Source organism: Anomaloglossus baeobatrachus, unplaced genomic scaffold (genome assembly GCF_048569485.1).
Source record: "Anomaloglossus baeobatrachus isolate aAnoBae1 unplaced genomic scaffold, aAnoBae1.hap1 Scaffold_243, whole genome shotgun sequence".
NCBI classification, from domain to species: Eukaryota; Metazoa; Chordata; class Amphibia; order Anura; family Aromobatidae; genus Anomaloglossus; species Anomaloglossus baeobatrachus.
Window position 1 is genome coordinate 228,037 of NW_027442056.1, and position 23,017 is coordinate 251,053.

The 23,017-nt window shown below is 46.8% G+C and overlaps 17 non-coding genes across 17 annotated transcripts; all 17 read left to right on the top strand.

The window, feature by feature from the left end:
* The first annotated feature begins 913 nt into the window (after window positions 1-913).
* LOC142262130 (U2 spliceosomal RNA) lies at window positions 914-1,104 on the top strand. Its single transcript, XR_012729582.1, has one exon. It is a non-coding gene; the product is annotated as a U2 spliceosomal RNA (small nuclear RNA).
* A 1,117-nt stretch (window positions 1,105-2,221) lies between these two features.
* Window positions 2,222-2,412, top strand: LOC142262131 (U2 spliceosomal RNA). Its single transcript, XR_012729583.1, has one exon. It is a non-coding gene; the product is annotated as a U2 spliceosomal RNA (small nuclear RNA).
* Window positions 2,413-3,529: 1,117 nt separating this feature from the next.
* On the top strand, window positions 3,530-3,720 carry LOC142262132 (U2 spliceosomal RNA). The gene has a single exon (XR_012729584.1). It is a non-coding gene; the product is annotated as a U2 spliceosomal RNA (small nuclear RNA).
* Window positions 3,721-4,837: 1,117 nt separating this feature from the next.
* On the top strand, window positions 4,838-5,028 carry LOC142262133 (U2 spliceosomal RNA). Its single transcript, XR_012729585.1, has one exon. It is a non-coding gene; the product is annotated as a U2 spliceosomal RNA (small nuclear RNA).
* Window positions 5,029-6,145: 1,117 nt separating this feature from the next.
* On the top strand, window positions 6,146-6,336 carry LOC142262134 (U2 spliceosomal RNA). Its single transcript, XR_012729586.1, has one exon. It is a non-coding gene; the product is annotated as a U2 spliceosomal RNA (small nuclear RNA).
* A 1,117-nt stretch (window positions 6,337-7,453) lies between these two features.
* On the top strand, window positions 7,454-7,644 carry LOC142262135 (U2 spliceosomal RNA). Its single transcript, XR_012729587.1, has one exon. It is a non-coding gene; the product is annotated as a U2 spliceosomal RNA (small nuclear RNA).
* Window positions 7,645-8,761: 1,117 nt separating this feature from the next.
* On the top strand, window positions 8,762-8,952 carry LOC142262267 (U2 spliceosomal RNA). The gene has a single exon (XR_012729706.1). It is a non-coding gene; the product is annotated as a U2 spliceosomal RNA (small nuclear RNA).
* Window positions 8,953-10,069: 1,117 nt separating this feature from the next.
* Window positions 10,070-10,260, top strand: LOC142262138 (U2 spliceosomal RNA). Its single transcript, XR_012729589.1, has one exon. It is a non-coding gene; the product is annotated as a U2 spliceosomal RNA (small nuclear RNA).
* Window positions 10,261-11,377: 1,117 nt separating this feature from the next.
* Window positions 11,378-11,568, top strand: LOC142262139 (U2 spliceosomal RNA). The gene has a single exon (XR_012729590.1). It is a non-coding gene; the product is annotated as a U2 spliceosomal RNA (small nuclear RNA).
* Window positions 11,569-12,685: 1,117 nt separating this feature from the next.
* On the top strand, window positions 12,686-12,876 carry LOC142262140 (U2 spliceosomal RNA). The gene has a single exon (XR_012729591.1). It is a non-coding gene; the product is annotated as a U2 spliceosomal RNA (small nuclear RNA).
* A 1,117-nt stretch (window positions 12,877-13,993) lies between these two features.
* LOC142262141 (U2 spliceosomal RNA) lies at window positions 13,994-14,184 on the top strand. Its single transcript, XR_012729592.1, has one exon. It is a non-coding gene; the product is annotated as a U2 spliceosomal RNA (small nuclear RNA).
* Window positions 14,185-15,301: 1,117 nt separating this feature from the next.
* Window positions 15,302-15,492, top strand: LOC142262142 (U2 spliceosomal RNA). Its single transcript, XR_012729593.1, has one exon. It is a non-coding gene; the product is annotated as a U2 spliceosomal RNA (small nuclear RNA).
* Window positions 15,493-16,609: 1,117 nt separating this feature from the next.
* Window positions 16,610-16,800, top strand: LOC142262143 (U2 spliceosomal RNA). The gene has a single exon (XR_012729594.1). It is a non-coding gene; the product is annotated as a U2 spliceosomal RNA (small nuclear RNA).
* Window positions 16,801-17,917: 1,117 nt separating this feature from the next.
* On the top strand, window positions 17,918-18,108 carry LOC142262144 (U2 spliceosomal RNA). The gene has a single exon (XR_012729595.1). It is a non-coding gene; the product is annotated as a U2 spliceosomal RNA (small nuclear RNA).
* A 1,118-nt stretch (window positions 18,109-19,226) lies between these two features.
* LOC142262145 (U2 spliceosomal RNA) lies at window positions 19,227-19,417 on the top strand. Its single transcript, XR_012729596.1, has one exon. It is a non-coding gene; the product is annotated as a U2 spliceosomal RNA (small nuclear RNA).
* Window positions 19,418-20,534: 1,117 nt separating this feature from the next.
* On the top strand, window positions 20,535-20,725 carry LOC142262146 (U2 spliceosomal RNA). Its single transcript, XR_012729597.1, has one exon. It is a non-coding gene; the product is annotated as a U2 spliceosomal RNA (small nuclear RNA).
* A 1,118-nt stretch (window positions 20,726-21,843) lies between these two features.
* LOC142262147 (U2 spliceosomal RNA) lies at window positions 21,844-22,034 on the top strand. The gene has a single exon (XR_012729598.1). It is a non-coding gene; the product is annotated as a U2 spliceosomal RNA (small nuclear RNA).
* Window positions 22,035-23,017: the final 983 nt, after the last annotated feature.

Consider the following 23,017-nt stretch of genomic DNA (forward strand, 5'->3'; position numbering starts at 1 on the left):
TGGAATAGATCCCTTTTGGACAAAGTGGAGTCAGATGCTGCAGTGACCACAGGTGTGAGAGGATCTACAATTGGCATCTGGTGTTATCTCTCTGCTTCCACTCCAAATAAAGTTACCTGTTGTTACCTGAACGTCAAATACTAAGAATGGGCGGCCTATGAAAGAATTAGTACTTTCATTAAGTATACTAAACCGGCTAATTGGGAATAGACAAACTGTAAAAAGCCCTCTGAGAAAGCCCCTCTCTAACCTTTGTTAGTAAGCTTTTCTGTAGCCTGCCTGTTGATGTATTTTCGGTTTGAACAGTGCACAACATGAAGAGACGGAACACTGGCGGCTTGTCACAATGCCCCCCGATGACATCACAATAGCGCTGCTGCCTAGAAAACAAGCTGCGCAGAAGAAGTTGTTCTTTGGGTGGGAGGGTGGGCTAGTGGAAGGAGGGGGCAATCTCTTTTTTTCCCGGGTGGTAGGGGGATGACAGGAGAAGGGAAGCGGGTGGTGAGAAAGGTACAGAGGGCAGGGTTTGGGGGCTGGGAAGGAAAGGGAAAAGATTAGGGTTTGGGGATGATGAAAGGGCTTTCTACGGGTAAGGATGGCAAAGGGTGGCAGTGACGGAAAGTCAGGCAACCTGTCCTGTCCGTCTTTTTGTATCGTGAATTGGAAAGACTGCAAGGGGGAGGGGAGTTGCTTGCGCCCTAAAGGAGGAGTTATTCAGATTCATTGCAGTGGGCGGCGGCTGCAAAACGCACCATTCTTCTTGTTTTTGCTCTGCAAAGCAGCCTTTTCAAGGGTTGGCTTGGGTGACAAAATGTCTTGTGTAGGCGTGGGTTTGTCTCCCTCTCGCTCTCTCTCCCTAAGATGTGTCCGGCATAGGCCAGGGTGCCACTCGAGGCCCAAACCAATTCTGGTTATCGCTTCTCGGCCTTTTGGCTAAGATCAAGTGTAGTATCTGTTCTTATCAGTTTAATATCTGATACGTCCCCTATCTGGGGACCATATATTAAATGGATTTTTAGAACAGGGAGATGGAAAAAGAGCTTGCTCTGTCCACTCCACGCATTGACCTGGTATTGCAGTACCTCCAGGAACGGTGCACCCCTTCTTAACCCAGTTTCCAAAAGCAGAACTCGATTCACCTGATTCATATTAGCCCGATTAGCGAATTGAAATGAATTTTTATCTAACACACTTTTTACTTGCTTTATTCATCCAAATAGCAAACTCATCACCACTCAACTTCACCAACTCTGCTATGTCCCGTGCAGTATCTTGTTGTCAGTCTAATCTAGATCATGTGTAATTGAATGGAATAGATCCCTTTTGGACAAAGTGGAGTCAGATGCTGCAGTGACCACAGGTGTGAGAGGATCTACAATTGGCATCTGGTGTTATCTCTCTGCTTCCACTCCAAATAAAGTTACCTGTTGTTACCTGAACGTCAAATACTAAGAATGGGCGGCCTATGAAAGAATTAGTACTTTCATTAAGTATACTAAACCGGCTAATTGGGAATAGACAAACTGTAAAAAGCCCTCTGAGAAAGCCCCTCTCTAACCTTTGTTAGTAAGCTTTTCTGTAGCCTGCCTGTTGATGTATTTTCGGTTTGAACAGTGCACAACATGAAGAGACGGAACACTGGCGGCTTGTCACAATGCCCCCCGATGACATCACAATAGCGCTGCTGCCTAGAAAACAAGCTGCGCAGAAGAAGTTGTTCTTTGGGTGGGAGGGTGGGCTAGTGGAAGGAGGGGGCAATCTCTTTTTTTCCCGGGTGGTAGGGGGATGACAGGAGAAGGGAAGCGGGTGGTGAGAAAGGTACAGAGGGCAGGGTTTGGGGGCTGGGAAGGAAAGGGAAAAGATTAGGGTTTGGGGATGATGAAAGGGCTTTCTACGGGTAAGGATGGCAAAGGGTGGCAGTGACGGAAAGTCAGGCAACCTGTCCTGTCCGTCTTTTTGTATCGTGAATTGGAAAGACTGCAAGGGGGAGGGGAGTTGCTTGCGCCCTAAAGGAGGAGTTATTCAGATTCATTGCAGTGGGCGGCGGCTGCAAAACGCACCATTCTTCTTGTTTTTGCTCTGCAAAGCAGCCTTTTCAAGGGTTGGCTTGGGTGACAAAATGTCTTGTGTAGGCGTGGGTTTGTCTCCCTCTCGCTCTCTCTCCCTAAGATGTGTCCGGCATAGGCCAGGGTGCCACTCGAGGCCCAAACCAATTCTGGTTATCGCTTCTCGGCCTTTTGGCTAAGATCAAGTGTAGTATCTGTTCTTATCAGTTTAATATCTGATACGTCCCCTATCTGGGGACCATATATTAAATGGATTTTTAGAACAGGGAGATGGAAAAAGAGCTTGCTCTGTCCACTCCACGCATTGACCTGGTATTGCAGTACCTCCAGGAACGGTGCACCCCTTCTTAACCCAGTTTCCAAAAGCAGAACTCGATTCACCTGATTCATATTAGCCCGATTAGCGAATTGAAATGAATTTTTATCTAACACACTTTTTACTTGCTTTATTCATCCAAATAGCAAACTCATCACCACTCAACTTCACCAACTCTGCTATGTCCCGTGCAGTATCTTGTTGTCAGTCTAATCTAGATCATGTGTAATTGAATGGAATAGATCCCTTTTGGACAAAGTGGAGTCAGATGCTGCAGTGACCACAGGTGTGAGAGGATCTACAATTGGCATCTGGTGTTATCTCTCTGCTTCCACTCCAAATAAAGTTACCTGTTGTTACCTGAACGTCAAATACTAAGAATGGGCGGCCTATGAAAGAATTAGTACTTTCATTAAGTATACTAAACCGGCTAATTGGGAATAGACAAACTGTAAAAAGCCCTCTGAGAAAGCCCCTCTCTAACCTTTGTTAGTAAGCTTTTCTGTAGCCTGCCTGTTGATGTATTTTCGGTTTGAACAGTGCACAACATGAAGAGACGGAACACTGGCGGCTTGTCACAATGCCCCCCGATGACATCACAATAGCGCTGCTGCCTAGAAAACAAGCTGCGCAGAAGAAGTTGTTCTTTGGGTGGGAGGGTGGGCTAGTGGAAGGAGGGGGCAATCTCTTTTTTTCCCGGGTGGTAGGGGGATGACAGGAGAAGGGAAGCGGGTGGTGAGAAAGGTACAGAGGGCAGGGTTTGGGGGCTGGGAAGGAAAGGGAAAAGATTAGGGTTTGGGGATGATGAAAGGGCTTTCTACGGGTAAGGATGGCAAAGGGTGGCAGTGACGGAAAGTCAGGCAACCTGTCCTGTCCGTCTTTTTGTATCGTGAATTGGAAAGACTGCAAGGGGGAGGGGAGTTGCTTGCGCCCTAAAGGAGGAGTTATTCAGATTCATTGCAGTGGGCGGCGGCTGCAAAACGCACCATTCTTCTTGTTTTTGCTCTGCAAAGCAGCCTTTTCAAGGGTTGGCTTGGGTGACAAAATGTCTTGTGTAGGCGTGGGTTTGTCTCCCTCTCGCTCTCTCTCCCTAAGATGTGTCCGGCATAGGCCAGGGTGCCACTCGAGGCCCAAACCAATTCTGGTTATCGCTTCTCGGCCTTTTGGCTAAGATCAAGTGTAGTATCTGTTCTTATCAGTTTAATATCTGATACGTCCCCTATCTGGGGACCATATATTAAATGGATTTTTAGAACAGGGAGATGGAAAAAGAGCTTGCTCTGTCCACTCCACGCATTGACCTGGTATTGCAGTACCTCCAGGAACGGTGCACCCCTTCTTAACCCAGTTTCCAAAAGCAGAACTCGATTCACCTGATTCATATTAGCCCGATTAGCGAATTGAAATGAATTTTTATCTAACACACTTTTTACTTGCTTTATTCATCCAAATAGCAAACTCATCACCACTCAACTTCACCAACTCTGCTATGTCCCGTGCAGTATCTTGTTGTCAGTCTAATCTAGATCATGTGTAATTGAATGGAATAGATCCCTTTTGGACAAAGTGGAGTCAGATGCTGCAGTGACCACAGGTGTGAGAGGATCTACAATTGGCATCTGGTGTTATCTCTCTGCTTCCACTCCAAATAAAGTTACCTGTTGTTACCTGAACGTCAAATACTAAGAATGGGCGGCCTATGAAAGAATTAGTACTTTCATTAAGTATACTAAACCGGCTAATTGGGAATAGACAAACTGTAAAAAGCCCTCTGAGAAAGCCCCTCTCTAACCTTTGTTAGTAAGCTTTTCTGTAGCCTGCCTGTTGATGTATTTTCGGTTTGAACAGTGCACAACATGAAGAGACGGAACACTGGCGGCTTGTCACAATGCCCCCCGATGACATCACAATAGCGCTGCTGCCTAGAAAACAAGCTGCGCAGAAGAAGTTGTTCTTTGGGTGGGAGGGTGGGCTAGTGGAAGGAGGGGGCAATCTCTTTTTTTCCCGGGTGGTAGGGGGATGACAGGAGAAGGGAAGCGGGTGGTGAGAAAGGTACAGAGGGCAGGGTTTGGGGGCTGGGAAGGAAAGGGAAAAGATTAGGGTTTGGGGATGATGAAAGGGCTTTCTACGGGTAAGGATGGCAAAGGGTGGCAGTGACGGAAAGTCAGGCAACCTGTCCTGTCCGTCTTTTTGTATCGTGAATTGGAAAGACTGCAAGGGGGAGGGGAGTTGCTTGCGCCCTAAAGGAGGAGTTATTCAGATTCATTGCAGTGGGCGGCGGCTGCAAAACGCACCATTCTTCTTGTTTTTGCTCTGCAAAGCAGCCTTTTCAAGGGTTGGCTTGGGTGACAAAATGTCTTGTGTAGGCGTGGGTTTGTCTCCCTCTCGCTCTCTCTCCCTAAGATGTGTCCGGCATAGGCCAGGGTGCCACTCGAGGCCCAAACCAATTCTGGTTATCGCTTCTCGGCCTTTTGGCTAAGATCAAGTGTAGTATCTGTTCTTATCAGTTTAATATCTGATACGTCCCCTATCTGGGGACCATATATTAAATGGATTTTTAGAACAGGGAGATGGAAAAAGAGCTTGCTCTGTCCACTCCACGCATTGACCTGGTATTGCAGTACCTCCAGGAACGGTGCACCCCTTCTTAACCCAGTTTCCAAAAGCAGAACTCGATTCACCTGATTCATATTAGCCCGATTAGCGAATTGAAATGAATTTTTATCTAACACACTTTTTACTTGCTTTATTCATCCAAATAGCAAACTCATCACCACTCAACTTCACCAACTCTGCTATGTCCCGTGCAGTATCTTGTTGTCAGTCTAATCTAGATCATGTGTAATTGAATGGAATAGATCCCTTTTGGACAAAGTGGAGTCAGATGCTGCAGTGACCACAGGTGTGAGAGGATCTACAATTGGCATCTGGTGTTATCTCTCTGCTTCCACTCCAAATAAAGTTACCTGTTGTTACCTGAACGTCAAATACTAAGAATGGGCGGCCTATGAAAGAATTAGTACTTTCATTAAGTATACTAAACCGGCTAATTGGGAATAGACAAACTGTAAAAAGCCCTCTGAGAAAGCCCCTCTCTAACCTTTGTTAGTAAGCTTTTCTGTAGCCTGCCTGTTGATGTATTTTCGGTTTGAACAGTGCACAACATGAAGAGACGGAACACTGGCGGCTTGTCACAATGCCCCCCGATGACATCACAATAGCGCTGCTGCCTAGAAAACAAGCTGCGCAGAAGAAGTTGTTCTTTGGGTGGGAGGGTGGGCTAGTGGAAGGTGGGGGCAATCTCTTTTTTTCCCGGGTGGTAGGGGGATGACAGGAGAAGGGAAGCGGGTGGTGAGAAAGGTACAGAGGGCAGGGTTTGGGGGCTGGGAAGGAAAGGGAAAAGATTAGGGTTTGGGGATGATGAAAGGGCTTTCTACGGGTAAGGATGGCAAAGGGTGGCAGTGACGGAAAGTCAGGCAACCTGTCCTGTCCGTCTTTTTGTATCGTGAATTGGAAAGACTGCAAGGGGGAGGGGAGTTGCTTGCGCCCTAAAGGAGGAGTTATTCAGATTCATTGCAGTGGGCGGCGGCTGCAAAACGCACCATTCTTCTTGTTTTTGCTCTGCAAAGCAGCCTTTTCAAGGGTTGGCTTGGGTGACAAAATGTCTTGTGTAGGCGTGGGTTTGTCTCCCTCTCGCTCTCTCTCCCTAAGATGTGTCCGGCATAGGCCAGGGTGCCACTCGAGGCCCAAACCAATTCTGGTTATCGCTTCTCGGCCTTTTGGCTAAGATCAAGTGTAGTATCTGTTCTTATCAGTTTAATATCTGATACGTCCCCTATCTGGGGACCATATATTAAATGGATTTTTAGAACAGGGAGATGGAAAAAGAGCTTGCTCTGTCCACTCCACGCATTGACCTGGTATTGCAGTACCTCCAGGAACGGTGCACCCCTTCTTAACCCAGTTTCCAAAAGCAGAACTCGATTCACCTGATTCATATTAGCCCGATTAGCGAATTGAAATGAATTTTTATCTAACACACTTTTTACTTGCTTTATTCATCCAAATAGCAAACTCATCACCACTCAACTTCACCAACTCTGCTATGTCCCGTGCAGTATCTTGTTGTCAGTCTAATCTAGATCATGTGTAATTGAATGGAATAGATCCCTTTTGGACAAAGTGGAGTCAGATGCTGCAGTGACCACAGGTGTGAGAGGATCTACAATTGGCATCTGGTGTTATCTCTCTGCTTCCACTCCAAATAAAGTTACCTGTTGTTACCTGAACGTCAAATACTAAGAATGGGCGGCCTATGAAAGAATTAGTACTTTCATTAAGTATACTAAACCGGCTAATTGGGAATAGACAAACTGTAAAAAGCCCTCTGAGAAAGCCCCTCTCTAACCTTTGTTAGTAAGCTTTTCTGTAGCCTGCCTGTTGATGTATTTTCGGTTTGAACAGTGCACAACATGAAGAGACGGAACACTGGCGGCTTGTCACAATGCCCCCCGATGACATCACAATAGCGCTGCTGCCTAGAAAACAAGCTGCGCAGAAGAAGTTGTTCTTTGGGTGGGAGGGTGGGCTAGTGGAAGGAGGGGGCAATCTCTTTTTTTCCCGGGTGGTAGGGGGATGACAGGAGAAGGGAAGCGGGTGGTGAGAAAGGTACAGAGGGCAGGGTTTGGGGGCTGGGAAGGAAAGGGAAAAGATTAGGGTTTGGGGATGATGAAAGGGCTTTCTACGGGTAAGGATGGCAAAGGGTGGCAGTGACGGAAAGTCAGGCAACCTGTCCTGTCCGTCTTTTTGTATCGTGAATTGGAAAGACTGCAAGGGGGAGGGGAGTTGCTTGCGCCCTAAAGGAGGAGTTATTCAGATTCATTGCAGTGGGCGGCGGCTGCAAAACGCACCATTCTTCTTGTTTTTGCTCTGCAAAGCAGCCTTTTCAAGGGTTGGCTTGGGTGACAAAATGTCTTGTGTAGGCGTGGGTTTGTCTCCCTCTCGCTCTCTCTCCCTAAGATGTGTCCGGCATAGGCCAGGGTGCCACTCGAGGCCCAAACCAATTCTGGTTATCGCTTCTCGGCCTTTTGGCTAAGATCAAGTGTAGTATCTGTTCTTATCAGTTTAATATCTGATACGTCCCCTATCTGGGGACCATATATTAAATGGATTTTTAGAACAGGGAGATGGAAAAAGAGCTTGCTCTGTCCACTCCACGCATTGACCTGGTATTGCAGTACCTCCAGGAACGGTGCACCCCTTCTTAACCCAGTTTCCAAAAGCAGAACTCGATTCACCTGATTCATATTAGCCCGATTAGCGAATTGAAATGAATTTTTATCTAACACACTTTTTACTTGCTTTATTCATCCAAATAGCAAACTCATCACCACTCAACTTCACCAACTCTGCTATGTCCCGTGCAGTATCTTGTTGTCAGTCTAATCTAGATCATGTGTAATTGAATGGAATAGATCCCTTTTGGACAAAGTGGAGTCAGATGCTGCAGTGACCACAGGTGTGAGAGGATCTACAATTGGCATCTGGTGTTATCTCTCTGCTTCCACTCCAAATAAAGTTACCTGTTGTTACCTGAACGTCAAATACTAAGAATGGGCGGCCTATGAAAGAATTAGTACTTTCATTAAGTATACTAAACCGGCTAATTGGGAATAGACAAACTGTAAAAAGCCCTCTGAGAAAGCCCCTCTCTAACCTTTGTTAGTAAGCTTTTCTGTAGCCTGCCTGTTGATGTATTTTCGGTTTGAACAGTGCACAACATGAAGAGACGGAACACTGGCGGCTTGTCACAATGCCCCCCGATGACATCACAATAGCGCTGCTGCCTAGAAAACAAGCTGCGCAGAAGAAGTTGTTCTTTGGGTGGGAGGGTGGGCTAGTGGAAGGAGGGGGCAATCTCTTTTTTTCCCGGGTGGTAGGGGGATGACAGGAGAAGGGAAGCGGGTGGTGAGAAAGGTACAGAGGGCAGGGTTTGGGGGCTGGGAAGGAAAGGGAAAAGATTAGGGTTTGGGGATGATGAAAGGGCTTTCTACGGGTAAGGATGGCAAAGGGTGGCAGTGACGGAAAGTCAGGCAACCTGTCCTGTCCGTCTTTTTGTATCGTGAATTGGAAAGACTGCAAGGGGGAGGGGAGTTGCTTGCGCCCTAAAGGAGGAGTTATTCAGATTCATTGCAGTGGGCGGCGGCTGCAAAATGCACCATTCTTCTTGTTTTTGCTCTGCAAAGCAGCCTTTTCAAGGGTTGGCTTGGGTGACAAAATGTCTTGTGTAGGCGTGGGTTTGTCTCCCTCTCGCTCTCTCTCCCTAAGATGTGTCCGGCATAGGCCAGGGTGCCACTCGAGGCCCAAACCAATTCTGGTTATCGCTTCTCGGCCTTTTGGCTAAGATCAAGTGTAGTATCTGTTCTTATCAGTTTAATATCTGATACGTCCCCTATCTGGGGACCATATATTAAATGCATTTTTAGAACAGGGAGATGGAAAAAGAGCTTGCTCTGTCCACTCCACGCATTGACCTGGTATTGCAGTACCTCCAGGAACGGTGCACCCCTTCTTAACCCAGTTTCCAAAAGCAGAACTCGATTCACCTGATTCATATTAGCCCGATTAGCGAATTGAAATGAATTTTTATCTAACACACTTTTTACTTGCTTTATTCATCCAAATAGCAAACTCATCACCACTCAACTTCACCAACTCTGCTATGTCCCGTGCAGTATCTTGTTGTCAGTCTAATCTAGATCATGTGTAATTGAATGGAATAGATCCCTTTTGGACAAAGTGGAGTCAGATGCTGCAGTGACCACAGGTGTGAGAGGATCTACAATTGGCATCTGGTGTTATCTCTCTGCTTCCACTCCAAATAAAGTTACCTGTTGTTACCTGAACGTCAAATACTAAGAATGGGCGGCCTATGAAAGAATTAGTACTTTCATTAAGTATACTAAACCGGCTAATTGGGAATAGACAAACTGTAAAAAGCCCTCTGAGAAAGCCCCTCTCTAACCTTTGTTAGTAAGCTTTTCTGTAGCCTGCCTGTTGATGTATTTTTGGTTTGAACAGTGCACAACATGAAGAGACGGAACACTGGCGGCTTGTCACAATGCCCCCCGATGACATCACAATAGCGCTGATGCCTAGAAAACAAGCTGCGCAGAAGAAGTTGTTCTTTGGGTGGGAGGGTGGGCTAGTGGAAGGAGGGGGCAATCTCTTTTTTTCCCGGGTGGTAGGGGGATGACAGGAGAAGGGAAGCGGGTGGTGAGAAAGGTACAGAGGGCAGGGTTTGGGGGCTGGGAAGGAAAGGGAAAAGATTAGGGTTTGGGGATGATGAAAGGGCTTTCTACGGGTAAGGATGGCAAAGGGTGGCAGTGACGGAAAGTCAGGCAACCTGTCCTGTCCGTCTTTTTGTATCGTGAATTGGAAAGACTGCAAGGGGGAGGGGAGTTGCTTGCGCCCTAAAGGAGGAGTTATTCAGATTCATTGCAGTGGGCGGCGGCTGCAAAACGCACCATTCTTCTTGTTTTTGCTCTGCAAAGCAGCCTTTTCAAGGGTTGGCTTGGGTGACAAAATGTCTTGTGTAGGCGTGGGTTTGTCTCCCTCTCGCTCTCTCTCCCTAAGATGTGTCCGGCATAGGCCAGGGTGCCACTCGAGGCCCAAACCAATTCTGGTTATCGCTTCTCGGCCTTTTGGCTAAGATCAAGTGTAGTATCTGTTCTTATCAGTTTAATATCTGATACGTCCCCTATCTGGGGACCATATATTAAATGGATTTTTAGAACAGGGAGATGGAAAAAGAGCTTGCTCTGTCCACTCCACGCATTGACCTGGTATTGCAGTACCTCCAGGAACGGTGCACCCCTTCTTAACCCAGTTTCCAAAAGCAGAACTCGATTCACCTGATTCATATTAGCCCGATTAGCGAATTGAAATGAATTTTTATCTAACACACTTTTTACTTGCTTTATTCATCCAAATAGCAAACTCATCACCACTCAACTTCACCAACTCTGCTATGTCCCGTGCAGTATCTTGTTGTCAGTCTAATCTAGATCATGTGTAATTGAATGGAATAGATCCCTTTTGGACAAAGTGGAGTCAGATGCTGCAGTGACCACAGGTGTGAGAGGATCTACAATTGGCATCTGGTGTTATCTCTCTGCTTCCACTCCAAATAAAGTTACCTGTTGTTACCTGAACGTCAAATACTAAGAATGGGCGGCCTATGAAAGAATTAGTACTTTCATTAAGTATACTAAACCGGCTAATTGGGAATAGACAAACTGTAAAAAGCCCTCTGAGAAAGCCCCTCTCTAACCTTTGTTAGTAAGCTTTTCTGTAGCCTGCCTGTTGATGTATTTTCGGTTTGAACAGTGCACAACATGAAGAGACGGAACACTGGCGGCTTGTCACAATGCCCCCCGATGACATCACAATAGCGCTGCTGCCTAGAAAACAAGCTGCGCAGAAGAAGTTGTTCTTTGGGTGGGAGGGTGGGCTAGTGGAAGGAGGGGGCAATCTCTTTTTTTCCCGGGTGGTAGGGGGATGACAGGAGAAGGGAAGCGGGTGGTGAGAAAGGTACAGAGGGCAGGGTTTGGGGGCTGGGAAGGAAAGGGAAAAGATTAGGGTTTGGGGATGATGAAAGGGCTTTCTACGGGTAAGGATGGCAAAGGGTGGCAGTGACGGAAAGTCAGGCAACCTGTCCTGTCCGTCTTTTTGTATCGTGAATTGGAAAGACTGCAAGGGGGAGGGGAGTTGCTTGCGCCCTAAAGGAGGAGTTATTCAGATTCATTGCAGTGGGCGGCGGCTGCAAAACGCACCATTCTTCTTGTTTTTGCTCTGCAAAGCAGCCTTTTCAAGGGTTGGCTTGGGTGACAAAATGTCTTGTGTAGGCGTGGGTTTGTCTCCCTCTCGCTCTCTCTCCCTAAGATGTGTCCGGCATAGGCCAGGGTGCCACTCGAGGCCCAAACCAATTCTGGTTATCGCTTCTCGGCCTTTTGGCTAAGATCAAGTGTAGTATCTGTTCTTATCAGTTTAATATCTGATACGTCCCCTATCTGGGGACCATATATTAAATGGATTTTTAGAACAGGGAGATGGAAAAAGAGCTTGCTCTGTCCACTCCACGCATTGACCTGGTATTGCAGTACCTCCAGGAACGGTGCACCCCTTCTTAACCCAGTTTCCAAAAGCAGAACTCGATTCACCTGATTCATATTAGCCCGATTAGCGAATTGAAATGAATTTTTATCTAACACACTTTTTACTTGCTTTATTCATCCAAATAGCAAACTCATCACCACTCAACTTCACCAACTCTGCTATGTCCCGTGCAGTATCTTGTTGTCAGTCTAATCTAGATCATGTGTAATTGAATGGAATAGATCCCTTTTGGACAAAGTGGAGTCAGATGCTGCAGTGACCACAGGTGTGAGAGGATCTACAATTGGCATCTGGTGTTATCTCTCTGCTTCCACTCCAAATAAAGTTACCTGTTGTTACCTGAACGTCAAATACTAAGAATGGGCGGCCTATGAAAGAATTAGTACTTTCATTAAGTATACTAAACCGGCTAATTGGGAATAGACAAACTGTAAAAAGCCCTCTGAGAAAGCCCCTCTCTAACCTTTGTTAGTAAGCTTTTCTGTAGCCTGCCTGTTGATGTATTTTCGGTTTGAACAGTGCACAACATGAAGAGACGGAACACTGGCGGCTTGTCACAATGCCCCCCGATGACATCACAATAGCGCTGCTGCCTAGAAAACAAGCTGCGCAGAAGAAGTTGTTCTTTGGGTGGGAGGGTGGGCTAGTGGAAGGAGGGGGCAATCTCTTTTTTTCCCGGGTGGTAGGGGGATGACAGGAGAAGGGAAGCGGGTGGTGAGAAAGGTACAGAGGGCAGGGTTTGGGGGCTGGGAAGGAAAGGGAAAAGATTAGGGTTTGGGGATGATGAAAGGGCTTTCTACGGGTAAGGATGGCAAAGGGTGGCAGTGACGGAAAGTCAGGCAACCTGTCCTGTCCGTCTTTTTGTATCGTGAATTGGAAAGACTGCAAGGGGGAGGGGAGTTGCTTGCGCCCTAAAGGAGGAGTTATTCAGATTCATTGCAGTGGGCGGCGGCTGCAAAACGCACCATTCTTCTTGTTTTTGCTCTGCAAAGCAGCCTTTTCAAGGGTTGGCTTGGGTGACAAAATGTCTTGTGTAGGCGTGGGTTTGTCTCCCTCTCGCTCTCTCTCCCTAAGATGTGTCCGGCATAGGCCAGGGTGCCACTCGAGGCCCAAACCAATTCTGGTTATCGCTTCTCGGCCTTTTGGCTAAGATCAAGTGTAGTATCTGTTCTTATCAGTTTAATATCTGATACGTCCCCTATCTGGGGACCATATATTAAATGGATTTTTAGAACAGGGAGATGGAAAAAGAGCTTGCTCTGTCCACTCCACGCATTGACCTGGTATTGCAGTACCTCCAGGAACGGTGCACCCCTTCTTAACCCAGTTTCCAAAAGCAGAACTCGATTCACCTGATTCATATTAGCCCGATTAGCGAATTGAAATGAATTTTTATCTAACACACTTTTTACTTGCTTTATTCATCCAAATAGCAAACTCATCACCACTCAACTTCACCAACTCTGCTATGTCCCGTGCAGTATCTTGTTGTCAGTCTAATCTAGATCATGTGTAATTGAATGGAATAGATCCCTTTTGGACAAAGTGGAGTCAGATGCTGCAGTGACCACAGGTGTGAGAGGATCTACAATTGGCATCTGGTGTTATCTCTCTGCTTCCACTCCAAATAAAGTTACCTGTTGTTACCTGAACGTCAAATACTAAGAATGGGCGGCCTATGAAAGAATTAGTACTTTCATTAAGTATACTAAACCGGCTAATTGGGAATAGACAAACTGTAAAAAGCCCTCTGAGAAAGCCCCTCTCTAACCTTTGTTAGTAAGCTTTTCTGTAGCCTGCCTGTTGATGTATTTTCGGTTTGAACAGTGCACAACATGAAGAGACGGAACACTGGCGGCTTGTCACAATGCCCCCCGATGACATCACAATAGCGCTGCTGCCTAGAAAACAAGCTGCGCAGAAGAAGTTGTTCTTTGGGTGGGAGGGTGGGCTAGTGGAAGGAGGGGGCAATCTCTTTTTTTCCCGGGTGGTAGGGGGATGACAGGAGAAGGGAAGCGGGTGGTGAGAAAGGTACAGAGGGCAGGGTTTGGGGGCTGGGAAGGAAAGGGAAAAGATTAGGGTTTGGGGATGATGAAAGGGCTTTCTACGGGTAAGGATGGCAAAGGGTGGCAGTGACGGAAAGTCAGGCAACCTGTCCTGTCCGTCTTTTTGTATCGTGAATTGGAAAGACTGCAAGGGGGAGGGGAGTTGCTTGCGCCCTAAAGGAGGAGTTATTCAGATTCATTGCAGTGGGCGGCGGCTGCAAAACGCACCATTCTTCTTGTTTTTGCTCTGCAAAGCAGCCTTTTCAAGGGTTGGCTTGGGTGACAAAATGTCTTGTGTAGGCGTGGGTTTGTCTCCCTCTCGCTCTCTCTCCCTAAGATGTGTCCGGCATAGGCCAGGGTGCCACTCGAGGCCCAAACCAATTCTGGTTATCGCTTCTCGGCCTTTTGGCTAAGATCAAGTGTAGTATCTGTTCTTATCAGTTTAATATCTGATACGTCCCCTATCTGGGGACCATATATTAAATGGATTTTTAGAACAGGGAGATGGAAAAAGAGCTTGCTCTGTCCACTCCACGCATTGACCTGGTATTGCAGTACCTCCAGGAACGGTGCACCCCTTCTTAACCCAGTTTCCAAAAGCAGAACTCGATTCACCTGATTCATATTAGCCCGATTAGCGAATTGAAATGAATTTTTATCTAACACACTTTTTACTTGCTTTATTCATCCAAATAGCAAACTCATCACCACTCAACTTCACCAACTCTGCTATGTCCCGTGCAGTATCTTGTTGTCAGTCTAATCTAGATCATGTGTAATTGAATGGAATAGATCCCTTTTGGACAAAGTGGAGTCAGATGCTGCAGTGACCACAGGTGTGAGAGGATCTACAATTGGCATCTGGTGTTATCTCTCTGCTTCCACTCCAAATAAAGTTACCTGTTGTTACCTGAACGTCAAATACTAAGAATGGGCGGCCTATGAAAGAATTAGTACTTTCATTAAGTATACTAAACCGGCTAATTGGGAATAGACAAACTGTAAAAAGCCCTCTGAGAAAGCCCCTCTCTAACCTTTGTTAGTAAGCTTTTCTGTAGCCTGCCTGTTGATGTATTTTCGGTTTGAACAGTGCACAACATGAAGAGACGGAACACTGGCGGCTTGTCACAATGCCCCCCGATGACATCACAATAGCGCTGCTGCCTAGAAAACAAGCTGCGCAGAAGAAGTTGTTCTTTGGGTGGGAGGGTGGGCTAGTGGAAGGAGGGGGCAATCTCTTTTTTTCCCGGGTGGTAGGGGGATGACAGGAGAAGGGAAGCGGGTGGTGAGAAAGGTACAGAGGGCAGGGTTTGGGGGCTGGGAAGGAAAGGGAAAAGATTAGGGTTTGGGGATGATGAAAGGGCTTTCTACGGGTAAGGATGGCAAAGGGTGGCAGTGACGGAAAGTCAGGCAACCTGTCCTGTCCGTCTTTTTGTATCGTGAATTGGAAAGACTGCAAGGGGGAGGGGAGTTGCTTGCGCCCTAAAGGAGGAGTTATTCAGATTCATTGCAGTGGGCGGCGGCTGCAAAACGCACCATTCTTCTTGTTTTTGCTCTGCAAAGCAGCCTTTTCAAGGGTTGGCTTGGGTGACAAAATGTCTTGTGTAGGCGTGGGTTTGTCTCCCTCTCGCTCTCTCTCCCTAAGATGTGTCCGGCATAGGCCAGGGTGCCACTCGAGGCCCAAACCAATTCTGGTTATCGCTTCTCGGCCTTTTGGCTAAGATCAAGTGTAGTATCTGTTCTTATCAGTTTAATATCTGATACGTCCCCTATCTGGGGACCATATATTAAATGGATTTTTAGAACAGGGAGATGGAAAAAGAGCTTGCTCTGTCCACTCCACGCATTGACCTGGTATTGCAGTACCTCCAGGAACGGTGCACCCCTTCTTAACCCAGTTTCCAAAAGCAGAACTCGATTCACCTGATTCATATTAGCCCGCTTAGCGAATTGAAATGAATTTTTATCTAACACACTTTTTACTTGCTTTATTCATCCAAATAGCAAACTCATCACCACTCAACTTCACCAACTCTGCTATGTCCCGTGCAGTATCTTGTTGTCAGTCTAATCTAGATCATGTGTAATTGAATGGAATAGATCCCTTTTGGACAAAGTGGAGTCAGATGCTGCAGTGACCACAGGTGTGAGAGGATCTACAATTGGCATCTGGTGTTATCTCTCTGCTTCCACTCCAAATAAAGTTACCTGTTGTTACCTGAACGTCAAATACTAAGAATGGGCGGCCTATGAAAGAATTAGTACTTTCATTAAGTATACTAAACCGGCTAATTGGGAATAGACAAACTGTAAAAAGCCCTCTGAGAAAGCCCCTCTCTAACCTTTGTTAGTAAGCTTTTCTGTAGCCTGCCTGTTGATGTATTTTCGGTTTGAACAGTGCACAACATGAAGAGACGGAACACTGGCGGCTTGTCACAATGCCCCCCGATGACATCACAATAGCGCTGCTGCCTAGAAAACAAGCTGCGCAGAAGAAGTTGTTCTTTGGGTGGGAGGGTGGGCTAGTGGAAGGAGGGGGCAATCTCTTTTTTTCCCGGGTGGTAGGGGGATGACAGGAGAAGGGAAGCGGGTGGTGAGAAAGGTACAGAGGGCAGGGTTTGGGGGCTGGGAAGGAAAGGGAAAAGATTAGGGTTTGGGGATGATGAAAGGGCTTTCTACGGGTAAGGATGGCAAAGGGTGGCAGTGACGGAAAGTCAGGCAACCTGTCCTGTCCGTCTTTTTGTATCGTGAATTGGAAAGACTGCAAGGGGGAGGGGAGTTGCTTGCGCCCTAAAGGAGGAGTTATTCAGATTCATTGCAGTGGGCGGCGGCTGCAAAACGCACCATTCTTCTTGTTTTTGCTCTGCAAAGCAGCCTTTTCAAGGGTTGGCTTGGGTGACAAAATGTCTTGTGTAGGCGTGGGTTTGTCTCCCTCTCGCTCTCTCTCCCTAAGATGTGTCCGGCATAGGCCAGGGTGCCACTCGAGGCCCAAACCAATTCTGGTTATCGCTTCTCGGCCTTTTGGCTAAGATCAAGTGTAGTATCTGTTCTTATCAGTTTAATATCTGATACGTCCCCTATCTGGGGACCATATATTAAATGGATTTTTAGAACAGGGAGATGGAAAAAGAGCTTGCTCTGTCCACTCCACGCATTGACCTGGTATTGCAGTACCTCCAGGAACGGTGCACCCCTTCTTAACCCAGTTTCCAAAAGCAGAACTCGATTCACCTGATTCATATTAGCCCGATTAGCGAATTGAAATGAATTTTTATCTAACACACTTTTTACTTGCTTTATTCATCCAAATAGCAAACTCATCACCACTCAACTTCACCAACTCTGCTATGTCCCGTGCAGTATCTTGTTGTCAGTCTAATCTAGATCATGTGTAATTGAATGGAATAGATCCCTTTTGGACAAAGTGGAGTCAGATGCTGCAGTGACCACAGGTGTGAGAGGATCTACAATTGGCATCTGGTGTTATCTCTCTGCTTCCACTCCAAATAAAGTTACCTGTTGTTACCTGAACGTCAAATACTAAGAATGGGCGGCCTATGAAAGAATTAGTACTTTCATTAAGTATACTAAACCGGCTAATTGGGAATAGACAAACTGTAAAAAGCCCTCTGAGAAAGCCCCTCTCTAACCTTTGTTAGTAAGCTTTTCTGTAGCCTGCCTGTTGATGTATTTTCGGTTTGAACAGTGCACAACATGAAGAGACGGAACACTGGCGGCTTGTCACAATGCCCCCCGATGACATCACAATAGCGCTGCTGCCTAGAAAACAAGCTGCGCAGAAGAAGTTGTTCTTTGGGTGGGAGGGTGGGCTAGTGGAAGGAGGGGGCAATCTCTTTTTTTCCCGGGTGGTAGGGGGATGACAGGAGAAGGGAAGCGGGTGGTGAGAAAGGTACAGAGGGCAGGGTTTGGGGGCTGGGAAGGAAAGGGAAAAGATTAGGGTTTGGGGATGATGAAAGGGCTTTCTACGGGTAAGGATGGCAAAGGGTGGCAGTGACGGAAAGTCAGGCAACCTGTCCTGTCCGTCTTTTTGTATCGTGAATTGGAAAGACTGCAAGGGGGAGGGGAGTTGCTTGCGCCCTAAAGGAGGAGTTATTCAGATTCATTGCAGTGGGCGGCGGCTGCAAAACGCACCATTCTTCTTGTTTTTGCTCTGCAAAGCAGCCTTTTCAAGGGTTGGCTTGGGTGACAAAATGTCTTGTGTAGGCGTGGGTTTGTCTCCCTCTCGCTCTCTCTCCCTAAGATGTGTCCGGCATAGGCCAGGGTGCCACTCGAGGCCCAAACCAATTCTGGTTATCGCTTCTCGGCCTTTTGGCTAAGATCAAGTGTAGTATCTGTTCTTATCAGTTTAATATCTGATACGTCCCCTATCTGGGGACCATATATTAAATGGATTTTTAGAACAGGGAGATGGAAAAAGAGCTTGCTCTGTCCACTCCACGCATTGACCTGGTATTGCAGTACCTCCAGGAACGGTGCACCCCTTCTTAACCCAGTTTCCAAAAGCAGAACTCGATTCACCTGATTCATATTAGCCCGCTTAGCGAATTGAAATGAATTTTTATCTAACACACTTTTTACTTGCTTTATTCATCCAAATAGCAAACTCATCACCACTCAACTTCACCAACTCTGCTATGTCCCGTGCAGTATCTTGTTGTCAGTCTAATCTAGATCATGTGTAATTGAATGGAATAGATCCCTTTTGGACAAAGTGGAGTCAGATGCTGCAGTGACCACAGGTGTGAGAGGATCTACAATTGGCATCTGGTGTTATCTCTCTGCTTCCACTCCAAATAAAGTTACCTGTTGTTACCTGAACGTCAAATACTAAGAATGGGCGGCCTATGAAAGAATTAGTACTTTCATTAAGTATACTAAACCGGCTAATTGGGAATAGACAAACTGTAAAAAGCCCTCTGAGAAAGCCCCTCTCTAACCTTTGTTAGTAAGCTTTTCTGTAGCCTGCCTGTTGATGTATTTTCGGTTTGAACAGTGCACAACATGAAGAGACGGAACACTGGCGGCTTGTCACAATGCCCCCCGATGACATCACAATAGCGCTGCTGCCTAGAAAACAAGCTGCGCAGAAGAAGTTGTTCTTTGGGTGGGAGGGTGGGCTAGTGGAAGGAGGGGGCAATCTCTTTTTTTCCCGGGTGGTAGGGGGATGACAGGAGAAGGGAAGCGGGTGGTGAGAAAGGTACAGAGGGCAGGGTTTGGGGGCTGGGAAGGAAAGGGAAAAGATTAGGGTTTGGGGATGATGAAAGGGCTTTCTACGGGTAAGGATGGCAAAGGGTGGCAGTGACGGAAAGTCAGGCAACCTGTCCTGTCCGTCTTTTTGTATCGTGAATTGGAAAGACTGCAAGGGGGGAGGGGAGTTGCTTGCGCCCTAAAGGAGGAGTTATTCAGATTCATTGCAGTGGGCGGCGGCTGCAAAACGCACCATTCTTCTTGTTTTTGCTCTGCAAAGCAGCCTTTTCAAGGGTTGGCTTGGGTGACAAAATGTCTTGTGTAGGCGTGGGTTTGTCTCCCTCTCGCTCTCTCTCCCTAAGATGTGTCCGGCATAGGCCAGGGTGCCACTCGAGGCCCAAACCAATTCTGGTTATCGCTTCTCGGCCTTTTGGCTAAGATCAAGTGTAGTATCTGTTCTTATCAGTTTAATATCTGATACGTCCCCTATCTGGGGACCATATATTAAATGGATTTTTAGAACAGGGAGATGGAAAAAGAGCTTGCTCTGTCCACTCCACGCATTGACCTGGTATTGCAGTACCTCCAGGAACGGTGCACCCCTTCTTAACCCAGTTTCCAAAAGCAGAACTCGATTCACCTGATTCATATTAGCCCGATTAGCGAATTGAAATGAATTTTTATCTAACACACTTTTTACTTGCTTTATTCATCCAAATAGCAAACTCATCACCACTCAACTTCACCAACTCTGCTATGTCCCGTGCAGTATCTTGTTGTCAGTCTAATCTAGATCATGTGTAATTGAATGGAATAGATCCCTTTTGGACAAAGTGGAGTCAGATGCTGCAGTGACCACAGGTGTGAGAGGATCTACAATTGGCATCTGGTGTTATCTCTCTGCTTCCACTCCAAATAAAGTTACCTGTTGTTACCTGAACGTCAAATACTAAGAATGGGCGGCCTATGAAAGAATTAGTACTTTCATTAAGTATACTAAACCGGCTAATTGGGAATAGACAAACTGTAAAAAGCCCTCTGAGAAAGCCCCTCTCTAACCTTTGTTAGTAAGCTTTTCTGTAGCCTGCCTGTTGATGTATTTTCGGTTTGAACAGTGCACAACATGAAGAGACGGAACACTGGCGGCTTGTCACAATGCCCCCCGATGACATCACAATAGCGCTGCTGCCTAGAAAACAAGCTGCGCAGAAGAAGTTGTTCTTTGGGTGGGAGGGTGGGCTAGTGGAAGGAGGGGGCAATCTCTTTTTTTCCCGGGTGGTAGGGGGATGACAGGAGAAGGGAAGCGGGTGGTGAGAAAGGTACAGAGGGCAGGGTTTGGGGGCTGGGAAGGAAAGGGAAAAGATTAGGGTTTGGGGATGATGAAAGGGCTTTCTACGGGTAAGGATGGCAAAGGGTGGCAGTGACGGAAAGTCAGGCAACCTGTCCTGTCCGTCTTTTTGTATCGTGAATTGGAAAGACTGCAAGGGGGAGGGGAGTTGCTTGCGCCCTAAAGGAGGAGTTATTCAGATTCATTGCAGTGGGCGGCGGCTGCAAAACGCACCATTCTTCTTGTTTTTGCTCTGCAAAGCAGCCTTTTCAAGGGTTGGCTTGGGTGACAAAATGTCTTGTGTAGGCGTGGGTTTGTCTCCCTCTCGCTCTCTCTCCCTAAGATGTGTCCGGCATAGGCCAGGGTGCCACTCGAGGCCCAAACCAATTCTGGTTATCGCTTCTCGGCCTTTTGGCTAAGATCAAGTGTAGTATCTGTTCTTATCAGTTTAATATCTGATACGTCCCCTATCTGGGGACCATATATTAAATGGATTTTTAGAACAGGGAGATGGAAAAAGAGCTTGCTCTGTCCACTCCACGCATTGACCTGGTATTGCAGTACCTCCAGGAACGGTGCACCCCTTCTTAACCCAGTTTCCAAAAGCAGAACTCGATTCACCTGATTCATATTAGCCCGATTAGCGAATTGAAATGAATTTTTATCTAACACACTTTTTACTTGCTTTATTCATCCAAATAGCAAACTCATCACCACTCAACTTCACCAACTCTGCTATGTCCCGTGCAGTATCTTGTTGTCAGTCTAATCTAGATCATGTGTAATTGAATGGAATAGATCCCTTTTGGACAAAGTGGAGTCAGATGCTGCAGTGACCACAGGTGTGAGAGGATCTACAATTGGCATCTGGTGTTATCTCTCTGCTTCCACTCCAAATAAAGTTACCTGTTGTTACCTGAACGTCAAATACTAAGAATGGGCGGCCTATGAAAGAATTAGTACTTTCATTAAGTATACTAAACCGGCTAATTGGGAATAGACAAACTGTAAAAAGCCCTCTGAGAAAGCCCCTCTCTAACCTTTGTTAGTAAGCTTTTCTGTAGCCTGCCTGTTGATGTATTTTCGGTTTGAACAGTGCACAACATGAAGAGACGGAACACTGGCGGCTTGTCACAATGCCCCCCGATGACATCACAATAGCGCTGCTGCCTAGAAAACAAGCTGCGCAGAAGAAGTTGTTCTTTGGGTGGGAGGGTGGGCTAGTGGAAGGAGGGGGCAATCTCTTTTTTTCCCGGGTGGTAGGGGGATGACAGGAGAAGGGAAGCGGGTGGTGAGAAAGGTACAGAGGGCAGGGTTTGGGGGCTGGGAAGGAAAGGGAAAAGATTAGGGTTTGGGGATGATGAAAGGGCTTTCTACGGGTAAGGATGGCAAAGGGTGGCAGTGACGGAAAGTCAGGCAACCTGTCCTGTCCGTCTTTTTGTATCGTGAATTGGAAAGACTGCAAGGGGGGAGGGGAGTTGCTTGCGCCCTAAAGGAGGAGTTATTCAGATTCATTGCAGTGGGCGGCGGCTGCAAAACGCACCATTCTTCTTGTTTTTGCTCTGCAAAGCAGCCTTTTCAAGGGTTGGCTTGGGTGACAAAATGTCTTGTGTAGGCGTGGGTTTGTCTCCCTCTCGCTCTCTCTCCCTAAGATGTGTCCGGCATAGGCCAGGGTGCCACTCGAGGCCCAAACCAATTCTGGTTATCGCTTCTCGGCCTTTTGGCTAAGATCAAGTGTAGTATCTGTTCTTATCAGTTTAATATCTGATACGTCCCCTATCTGGGGACCATATATTAAATGGATTTTTAGAACAGGGAGATGGAAAAAGAGCTTGCTCTGTCCACTCCACGCATTGACCTGGTATTGCAGTACCTCCAGGAACGGTGCACCCCTTCTTAACCCAGTTTCCAAAAGCAGAACTCGATTCACCTGATTCATATTAGCCCGATTAGCGAATTGAAATGAATTTTTATCTAACACACTTTTTACTTGCTTTATTCATCCAAATAGCAAACTCATCACCACTCAACTTCACCAACTCTGCTATGTCCCGTGCAGTATCTTGTTGTCAGTCTAATCTAGATCATGTGTAATTGAATGGAATAGATCCCTTTTGGACAAAGTGGAGTCAGATGCTGCAGTGACCACAGGTGTGAGAGGATCTACAATTGGCATCTGGTGTTATCTCTCTGCTTCCACTCCAAATAAAGTTACCTGTTGTTACCTGAACGTCAAATACTAAGAATGGGCGGCCTATGAAAGAATTAGTACTTTCATTAAGTATACTAAACCGGCTAATTGGGAATAGACAAACTGTAAAAAGCCCTCTGAGAAAGCCCCTCTCTAACCTTTGTTAGTAAGCTTTTCTGTAGCCTGCCTGTTGATGTATTTTCGGTTTGAACAGTGCACAACATGAAGAGACGGAACACTGGCGGCTTGTCACAATGCCCCCCGATGACATCACAATAGCGCTGCTGCCTAGAAAACAAGCTGCGCAGAAGAAGTTGTTCTTTGGGTGGGAGGGTGGGCTAGTGGAAGGAGGGGGCAATCTCTTTTTTTCCCGGGTGGTAGGGGGATGACAGGAGAAGGGAAGCGGGTGGTGAGAAAGGTACAGAGGGCAGGGTTTGGGGGCTGGGAAGGAAAGGGAAAAGATTAGGGTTTGGGGATGATGAAAGGGCTTTCTACGGGTAAGGATGGCAAAGGGTGGCAGTGACGGAAAGTCAGGCAACCTGTCCTGTCCGTCTTTTTGTATCGTGAATTGGAAAGACTGCAAGGGGGAGGGGAGTTGCTTGCGCCCTAAAGGAGGAGTTATTCAGATTCATTGCAGTGGGCGGCGGCTGCAAAACGCACCATTCTTCTTGTTTTTGCTCTGCAAAG